The sequence below is a fragment of the Macrobrachium nipponense genome, chromosome 16, assembly GCF_015104395.2.
Source record: "Macrobrachium nipponense isolate FS-2020 chromosome 16, ASM1510439v2, whole genome shotgun sequence".
Classification (NCBI taxonomy): Eukaryota; Metazoa; Arthropoda; class Malacostraca; order Decapoda; family Palaemonidae; genus Macrobrachium; species Macrobrachium nipponense.
In genome coordinates, this window is record NC_087209.1 from 83257316 (window position 1) to 83267683 (window position 10368).

Below are 10368 nucleotides of genomic sequence, written 5' to 3' on the forward strand. Positions count from 1 at the left end.
TAGGCCTGTGAGTCTAACATCACATATTATGAAAGTGTATGAAAGGGTAATGAAGAAAAATATTATGAAACATTTAATAAAAAATAATTTGTTTAATAAAGGACAACATGGTTTCGTACCCGGAAAAAGTACACAAACCCAACTGTTAGTCCACCGTGAAAACATATTCAAAAATATGAAAAGCGGAAATGAAACAGATGTGGTTTATTTAGACTTTGCAAAAGCTTTTGATAAAGTAGACCATAATATATTAGCGAAGAAAATTAGAAAACACAATATCGTGATAAAGTAGGAAGATGGTTAAAAGAATTTTTACACAACCAAGGAAAACAGATAGTTATTGCAAACGACGAGAAATCGGATGAAGCCAAGGTAATATCCGGTGTGCCGCAAGGTACGGTGTTAGCTGCAATACTGTTTGTTATTAGATTGAAGACATAGACAATAATGTTAAAGATTCGGTAGTGAGTAGTTTTCGCAGATGACACAAGAATAAGTAGAGAAATTACTTGTGATGAAGATAGGAACGCTCTACAAAGAGACCTTAACAAAGTATATGATTGGGCAGAGGTAAATAGGATGGTATTTAACTCTGATAAATTTGAATCAATAAATTATGGAGACAGAGAAAGAAAGCTATATGCATATAAGGACCTAATAATGAGACCATCACAAATAAGGAAGCAGTTTAAAGACCTTGGTGTGATGATGAATAGGAACATGTTTTATGCATGATCAAATAGCAACTCTGTTGGCAAAATGTAAAGCAAAAATGGGAATGTTGTTACGGCACTTCAAAACAAGAAAAGCTGAACACATGATTATGCTGTATAAAACATATGTTCGTAGTCCACTTGAATATTGCAATATGATATGGTACCCACACTATCAAAAGGATATTTGCACAAATAGAGAGTGTACAAAGGTCATTTACAGCTAGAATAGAAGAAGTTAAGGACCTAGACTACTGGGAAAGACTACAATTCTTAAAATTATATAGTCTAGAAAGGAGAAGAGAACGCTACATGATAATTCAGGCATGGAACAGATAGAAGGAATAGCAGAAAATATCATGGAACTAAAAATATCAGAAAGAGCAAGCAGAGGTAGATTAATAGTGCCCAAAACTATACCCCCAGAAAAATAAGGAAAGCACACAGGACATTAATCCACTACGCACCAGCATCGATAATGCAGCGAGAAGTGCTCCCACAGGACCCCTTGTGGTAGTAAGGGGTAGTGGGTTTAGAGCTCTTGCATAGCTCTTTGATTGGCCTAATTGTTGTTTGGCATATCCTATGCTAATGTGTTCAGCATTAGCCTTATTTATTGCTGATAGTTCATCTTTGTATGCTTCACAGTTTTTATCATTAGCCTTATTAGATTAGATTAGATTATAAAATTTTTGGCTCATAGCCAAGCCGCCGGAGCCGGGGGGCCATTATTCAGGCGCATATATATCTTAAGAATAAAAAAAATCAATGTCGCACAAACAAACATACACAGAACGATCAAACATACAAATCATTCATTCATAAAAACCAAACAAGAAACCTAAAACAATTAAGAGAAAATTAAAATTCATAAAAAAAGACCAATATTTTTTTAAAATGTCAAAATTTTGCTCTGCCTGAGCACATTCACCTAAAATATATCGGCAAGAGTCTTATTTGCCAGCAAACAAGCTCTACGTTTGTTTTCAATGTGGGCACTCCACCAAAATATGCACCACAGTCAAATCCACATGACAGGTGGAACAGCGAGGAACCTGCCTATCTGCTCCACTCGTCATTAGATACCCGTGAGTATATTTAGTGTGGCCAATACGTAATCTAGCTAAAACTAACTCAGACCTTCTATCCATCCGGCTATGAGGCCAAGGATGAACAGAAGGCCTAATCGACTTTAATTTGAGGTTATTATCTAAAGTAGACCAGTGGGCCTGCCACTGGTCTCTACAATAAAATCGAATGGTACTTTTAAAATCGGATACAGGGACGCCCATGTTGGAAATGTGCCTAAGCCTAGTTGCAGCCTTAGCAGCAGAGTCGGCTCGCTCATTCCAACAATTCCAACATGGGACGGAGCCCAACAAAAACCCTACACAACAGAAAATCCTCTTCTATTAATTAAAAGATAAAACCAATCTTGTACTTCTTGCACTAAAGGGTGGCAAGAGACTAGGCTTTTAAGAGAAGATAAAACACTCAAAGAGTCGGTAAAAATGGTAAAAACCTTGTTAGTACAAGAACTATAAAATATATATTTAAGAGCAGTCAAAACTGCCAGCAGTTCAGCTGTAAAAACAGAGGAATTAGATGGAAGCTTCTTTTTAATAATATTATCACTAGTCACTACAGAGCAACCAACACCATCAGAACCCTTCGAACCATCAGTATATATATGATGAGAATCACCATGTTCAAAAGCATGGCCCAAGAAACTTGCCCTCAAACTGATCACCAGAACTGATGCTCCTGCTGTCCCTAATTGGGCAGATTTCTAAGTGTGGCCTATTCCAAGGAGGAAATTTTGAGGGCGAAATTTCAGCTACTGCTGATATCTTTTCCTATTTTCATGTCTAATAAATTTTTCAAAGGTGGAAAATTCCACAACAATTAATCCAAATTATACGATCTATGGGACTCTTTGACTCGAACCCGGGAACAAATTCCTGGGTGTTGAGAGCCCCCTCACCACGTCAAGGTGGTCCCACTTCGAGGGGGTAAAGCAAAAAGAGTACCACTTAATATACCACCTTGTGGTACCCCACTTACTAGCTGATATATATCTGAATAAATATCTATTTGGGTTTGGAATGTTCTATTATTTATAAAATTTTTAATAAATAAAGGGAGGTGGCCTCTAAATCCATGCTGATGTAAGCATTTAAGTATTGAATGTCTCCATGTAGTATCATAAGCTTTTTGAACATCGAAGAACACTGCTACTGTAATTTGTTTTCTTTCAAAACCTCTCCTTATATGGTTTTCTAAATGGGAAAGAGAATCTAGAGTTGATCTCTCTTTTTGTGATCCAAACTGCGTTGGTGATAGGACTTTGTTACGACGCAAACACCAGGCGAGCATAAAATTTACCATTTTTTCTAAAAGTTTACACAAGCAACTGGTCAGTGAAATTGGTTTATAATTATTGGGATTGCTAGGATCTTTACCTGGTTTAGCTATGGGTATTACTATGGCATGTTTCCATGTTTTTGGAAAAAGATGTCTGCTCCAAAGATGGTTATAAAATTGTAAAAGATAAGTCTTCGCTATAGGAGCCAAATGTTTGATCATATCAAAGTTTATACTATCTTTACCAGGAGCAGAGGAGTTACAATTACTTAAAGCATATTCAAATTCTTCAGTAAATTTCTTATAATAAATGTCTTCTACACATTCAAAATTCAGAGAAACTGATTCTTCTCTAGTTTTGATGGATCGAAAATGGCATCCAGTATCAATACTACTTATTGCTTCTATACTGCGACCTAAAGATATTTGAAATTGATTAGGATTATGTACTGTGATCCATTGTGGCAAAAGTGCATGTCTGGGTGATCTATTATAGGATCCATTAATTTTTCTAAACTTTCTCCCATACTTTTGCTTATCGATGTTGTGTGATAAGCTTGAGACATACTTTTGCCAGGACATAATCTTCCCTTTAATAGCTTCTCTTCTAATTTTGCTTAAATTTTTATTTTATATATGGTTTTAGAATATTGATTTCTATGGCTATATCGTTAAGTTTGTTTGCTGTATTTTCAAAATGCAAAGGTCTGGAGCTTAATGCCTTGAATCGTCTGTTTAGCATTTTTAATTTCCTTCCAATAATATGTTTTTCATTTATTAAATCATTTAATACTTCAGACCACCAAGGGACACAATGTTACAGAGGCTTAGAAGTAATCTTTGGTATAGAATGATCAGCAGCAGTGGTTATAAGGTCAGTTATATTTTCAGTTGTCTCAGCATGATCCTGTAAAGGATTGAGTGATGGTATTTGACTTGTAGATGATTTGATAACATATCCCAGTTCGCTTTGGCTGTATTATATCGAGGGACTGAAGAAGCAGATGTATGTCCCAAACTAGTTATCAAGATAGGGAAATGATCACTAGTATAAAGATCATCCAGGACATTCCACTCAAATTTGTCAATAATACTTGAGGAACATATGGTTAAGTCTATGGATGAGTATGACCCATAAGTTTTTTAATAATAGGTGCTAATATCACTTACATTCAAAGTACAAAGGTTATGATTGATTATGGGCATTGAAATCTCCCACTAATAAGAAGTTCTCCTGTATATTTGGGAGAATTTGTTGTAGTCTTTCTAAATCATAACAAGAGGGTTGATTGATATATATTTATAAAATTAAAGTTGTTATTTTTTAACATAGAGTTTAATACCAGTTATCTGGAGTTCTGGGGTTGTTATGCTGTCCCTAATGTATCAGTAGAGGGCACAGAATGAGAGGCAAGATGATAATTACCAATAGATGGTACAGTAGCATTAGTGTGCTGTAAGCATATTGCTATTGGTTGATATTCTTTTAATAGTCTTTGTATTCACACTCAATCTTAATCTTGTTTTGAGACCATTTATGTTCCACTGGATAATGTAGGAATTGAATGTTCTGGTGATGGAGTTGGATTTTCGTCAGACAGAACATTATTTCTATTGATTTTTGAAATGGCGGGTTTTTTTTTGGTTCCATCTGGGTTATGGCTCTTTTGTTGCTTTTGTTTTTATTCTTTCTAAAAACTTTTCTAAATGATGGAGAGCCAGATGTCGTTTCTAAGGAGGTGGGCAACACCCATGCAGTCTTCTGTGTGATTTTCTATTTCACCATACTGACCCTTTTTCTTATTTTTGATAATGTTGTCAATTAAATTAATAATGGTTTTCACAGATATTTGTGGTATTTCGTTTATCTGATTGAAGACACAGTCATGACATATACATGATGAGTCATGGGTTGATTTGGTAGGTGTAGAAACTAAATATTTTCCTGTTTCACCAAGTATGGGAGAAGGGGATACCTCATTTACAGATTCAACATAGTACAGATTATTATCAGTTGATTGTGATACCAAAGATTCTTCATTATGTATTTCTGCTTTTGTGACTACTTCATTTAATTCTTGTGAGTGACTTGGTTTTGATTTCAAGTACTGTTTTTGGGACTTGAGAGGGATTTCACTATCTCGTTTTCTTTTACGGCCTTCTGCATTAAAATTAATGAGTAATTCAGCTTCCACTTCAACATCATTGGATGTATTACCACCCGATTTAAAATTCTTTGTTCTTTTCACTTCCTCCATTTCAAGATCTATTGCCTGATCTGTTTCATCATTCAACACCTCAAAAGGGTTTGTTGTTGCCAATGATGACTGGTTGTCCAACTGAGTTGGAGGCTTTTTAGCCGAATGACTTTTTGTTTGTAAAGGATCTCTAGTCTCTGGGGTCAAAGTCTTCTTATCAGAATCTGATAAGGGCATGTTCTTATTAGTTTTCATAATAAGGGAGGAGTTTGCTAAATCATTCATGCTGGTCTTGTTTGCAGCAAAAGATCTGGAGGCAGCATTACTGTAAGATAGCCTTGTATTTGGGTTACCTCCAAATAACTTTCTCCTGGCTGTACCAAAGCTAATGTGCTCATCATTTGCTGTGATGATGATAGCTTGTTCTCGTTTGTATATAGGGCACTGTCTTGAGTTAGGAGAGTGAGGACCTGTGCAGTGAAAGCAAAAGGTGTCTTCCAAACATTGATGGTCAAGTTCATGTAATTCTGAACAGTTGAAGCATCTAGTTTTATTTGTGCAGTGCTCATTTATGTGGCCATAATTAAAACAGTTAAAGCACTGAGTAGGGCGAGGATTATACTTTTTAATGCTGATGTTTAAGTGCTTTATTTGAATATAATCTGGTAAATAAGATGTTAAAAATGTGAGTAAAATAGCTTTGTTTACTCCTTTGAATTTTTTGACATTAATTACTGTTGGTGGGCATCTTTTCAAAATCTCTTCAGAAAATTCATACAAATCTTTGCAATAAATAATACCTTTTGAATTATTAAAAAATTTATGGGAGGAAATTTTATGAATAACGTCATTAGGAGAAGATTTAAAGGCTCCCTAGCATTACTGACTGAGATTCGTCAACTGCCTTAATTAGTAAATTTCGGCCGAATTCTTTTTAAAAGTTTTTTTGTTTCCTTTTGGGATAGTTCCTACTTTTCTTTCCAGGCATTCATAACCTTTAAAGTAATTATTACAGCCTTCTCTGTATGAGGCTACGTACCATACTGGTTCTGGAGTAGTTCTAGGAACTGAATCCTCTTCTTCATACAGTTCGTGAAGTTAGGGACAAAGTCTCATTCATAATTTTCATAGTTTTTGATGTTATAAAGTTTTTCCCTGACAGGAAAGACTGGTAATTTCTTTATTATTTATATGAGAAAGGGCACTTTGGGCTTGAGTATGATTATTGTAAATGACGTATGCTTCAAAATTTTTCTTGTCATTCTTAAGTTTCATCCTTATTCTTTCAATGATTCCAAATTGTTTTAACAATTGGAAAAGCTGTTCGTAATTTATATCTCTTGATATGTCAGAGCAGTACAGTACTCTTGAATTAAAATTTTTACCACCAGTACTTTTATCCCCCTGGCGTCCCGGGGAAGAAGGAAGGAAAGCTACCAGTGTTTGAATACTGGAAACAGTATTAAGGGCCACATTCAAATTCGCTTGCCTTCGTTCTGCAACAGTGTCGGGGAAGAGTCATTTGGCCCGGGATAGGGGTACCTAATTCGTTATTCATTTCAAATACAAACAATCAAACAAAATTAGCTGCCTGAAAATCTCTGAGAGGCGCCAAGAACTCTTCATGAGGCTCACTCCTCTACCAGTAGACACCAGTGAGAACTGACTCCCAAATGTCCACTCCCTACCCTACCCCAAAAAGGGATGGCACCTACATGATAAGAATGGCTCAAGTGTAAGCTAAAATCGCTTGATGGGACTGAGAACAAAAAAAAAAAAAAAAAAACGAATGTAATCATCCCCATCCTCATCATGTTTGTGGGCAAACCGGACAGAATGCGAGAGTTCTATTCCTTGAACCAATCCATCCCCGGAATCCATGGACCGACTCTAAGGAATAGTTCGTCATTGAATTATCAGCATGCTAGCAGGCTAGTAAGTTGATAACTCTCAGATCCAAACATAATCGGTGGCTGACAAGACCACCTACAGCTCTCACAATGGCTTCGAAAGAGAGCACCAATTCAAGCACCAGCACCACCTCATCAATGATCAAGACAGTGAAAGGAGAGATGTAGAGATAGGGACAGGAAGCATGAAAAAGGTGGAGTTGAGTAGAAGGATCAAAAGGTGCAACATGAGGAAAACCAAGCATTTACACTATAGAATAATTAGTAAGAGATGTTGGACAGTAAGATAATAGAAAGTTAGGAACATGTGGTATAGAGGGAAGAAGCAAAGAGTTGAGGTAAACAGAAGGAAAGGGACTGGTACTTAGTTGAGCCAAATGCAGGTGTCCAAGGCTAGGAGAGACTCCCGGGTAGTTTATGGATTACCGGGCCAGTTTCCCGGGCCGCGCGACACCCAAATCCATCCGCCACGGTAAGTAGTCCCTACGACCCCGACCTCTCATGACCTAAACCTTCGAAACATGGCGCGAACATTCAAAAAGGCAACATGTCTCCTATAACACCTTGCCCAGCCCCGATTGCTTACACTACTGTCATTCCCGTTACGACACCTCTTTTTATTAACATAGGTGACGATGTAGGCGTATTCCGTAATTATTTACCTACAGTTTTGGGAGCCAATTTCCAATTTCCCAGGCCGCACGCCATTCAAACAAACATGGCGGCTCCTCCGCGCCGCGAATATTCAAAACTGTATCCTGTAAAAACCTCACCAAGCCCCCATTGCCCTTGCTTCTGCAAATCCCATTACGATACCTCACTTTATTCACACGGGTGACACTGTAGGAGTATTCCCTAGTTATTTACCAACAGTTTTGGGAGCCAATTCCAAATTTCCCCCCGGGCCGCACACACCCAAATCCAACCGCAGCCCTAAGTAGTCCCGTCGACCCAGCATGGCCTTTATCACCTGGGCTGACCCCGCGAGTTTTCAAAGCAGTCAACATTGCGCATCCTGTAGCATCACACCCGTCCCTTGCTGCTTTTTTGAGTGAAAGTCCGGTTACTTTTGGTGTGCTATATACTTTATGTCAAGACATTGATGTACTACGTACATATCTTTTCAAAAGCGGACTGTTGGGCGATATCAGTGGAAATTGTGACAAGTGTAAAGTGGAAACCGTCAGCCTCGTTACAGAGGAAGACAGTTTCGTGTGGCGTTGCAGCTTACGCACGTGTCGTAAAAGAAAAACGATACGGAACGGCTCTTTCTTCTCCCGCTCACGGACCTGGATTTCGGCACAATCCTCCAATTAATTTATGGCTGGATCCACGAGTTACCACAGGCCTTTATGAAAATGACTCTCTATATCGGTTCACCGAACACCATGGTGGACTGGTATAATTTCTGCCGGGAAGTCTGTATCGACATTTTGGTCCAGGACAATCGCAAAATCGGTGGACCCGGCCACATTGTTGAATTTGACGAGTCAAAGTTCGGCAAACGTAAATTCAACAAAGGTCGGCGTGTTGATGGTTGTTGGGTTTTAGGTGGAATAGACCGCGAAACAAAGGACACGTTTTTCCAAATCATTCAGGACCGATCGGCCGAAACCCTGCTTCCCATCCTCATTGAAAATATTCATCCAGATTCAATCATTATTTCAGACTGTGGAAATCATTACACAACACTAAGTAAGCACTTTAAAGAACACTTACATATCAATCACTCTTTACACTTTGTCGATCCAACCGACAAAACCATACACACCAACACTATCGAATCTACATGGCGGGTTTTAAAAAGAAACGTTTTGCCGCGGAGTGGTACGGTGAGAACACTGTACCCTTCTTATTTTTCTATGTACTGCATTAAAAACGTTACTTTAGTAACAGTGGCTGCCCGTTCAAAACATTCCTCGAACTAATTAAACGCACTTATCCATTAAAGAAAGCAGAGGCAACGCCAACGAAAATCCGTCCTTTGTCTCGCACTACTCCTCAACCTCAACAAACCCGTGACCGCGGTGTTCAAACCAAAATGCCGATGCTAGACGTCCCGCCCCCAGTCAAAAGGCCCAGAATTGCCCAACCAGAATTCTCCGACTCTGACATGGAAGATTTTCAATTGTAAGGTAAGTGCAATAATGTATCTAGGGTAGTTTAATGGTACTTTACATCAAGTGCGGTTAGGTTGGTTTCTTCGGTTAGGCAAAACCTTCGTTATCACTGGGACAGCATTGTGGATTGTCCCATGGGTTAGACTGGCCAGCCATGCGGTTAGGTTGTCGGTCGGGGATATGTATCACTCGCAGATGGTGGATTGTCGCGGTTAGGCTGGCCAGCTACGCTGTTGGGTGGATTGGCCATGGTTAGACTGGCCAGCCATGCAGTTAGGTTGATCAGCCCACTGTAACCCCTGTGGTGTGCACACGCAGCGCAATATTACCGCTTGCCGAAACATGTCGTGCCTGCCAAGAATCTTTAAATATGCGGATAAGGCGCGAAGCGCCGTTCCGCTGCGGCCTAACTGACAACACATAAATCAATTGGTCGCGGATATGTAGTCACGCCGCAGATGGTGGATTGTCCGCGATTAGATGGCCAGCCACGCGGTTAGGTTGGTCGGCCCACTGTAACCCCTGTGGTTAGCGCACACAGCGCAATACCGCTTGCTGAACAGGTCGTGCCTGCCAAGAATCTTTAAATATGAGGCATAATGGCGTGAAGCGCCGTTCCACTACGGCCTTACTGACAACACACAAATCGTTTTCCCGTTTGTAGAGTAAAATATGCAAGTAGTTCTAAATTTGGGTCAGTAGTAGGCTAGCATTGCCCGCAGAGCGGTTGCAGAGTAGGGGTCAACCTACTGTTAAATTTTACGTTTTTTCCCTCCCACAGGCACCGACTCTCTCCCCCCCACCCCCCCCACCCCCCCCCCCCCCCCCCCCCCCCCCCCCCCCCCCCCCCCCCCCCCCCCCCAAAACACCTGGTTCCCAATATGCTCCCCCATTACCGTTTAATATAAAGTTTTCGGTGGTCATCGACACTCGTATCTGCGTTCCCCCACCCAAAAACCCCGGATTCCCAATGGGGTCCCCCTTTACCCTTTCGCTTTAACTTTAACAGTACTACTTTAACAGTACTACTTTCTTTGTTATTGTTTTTGGTATTGCTGCCCTT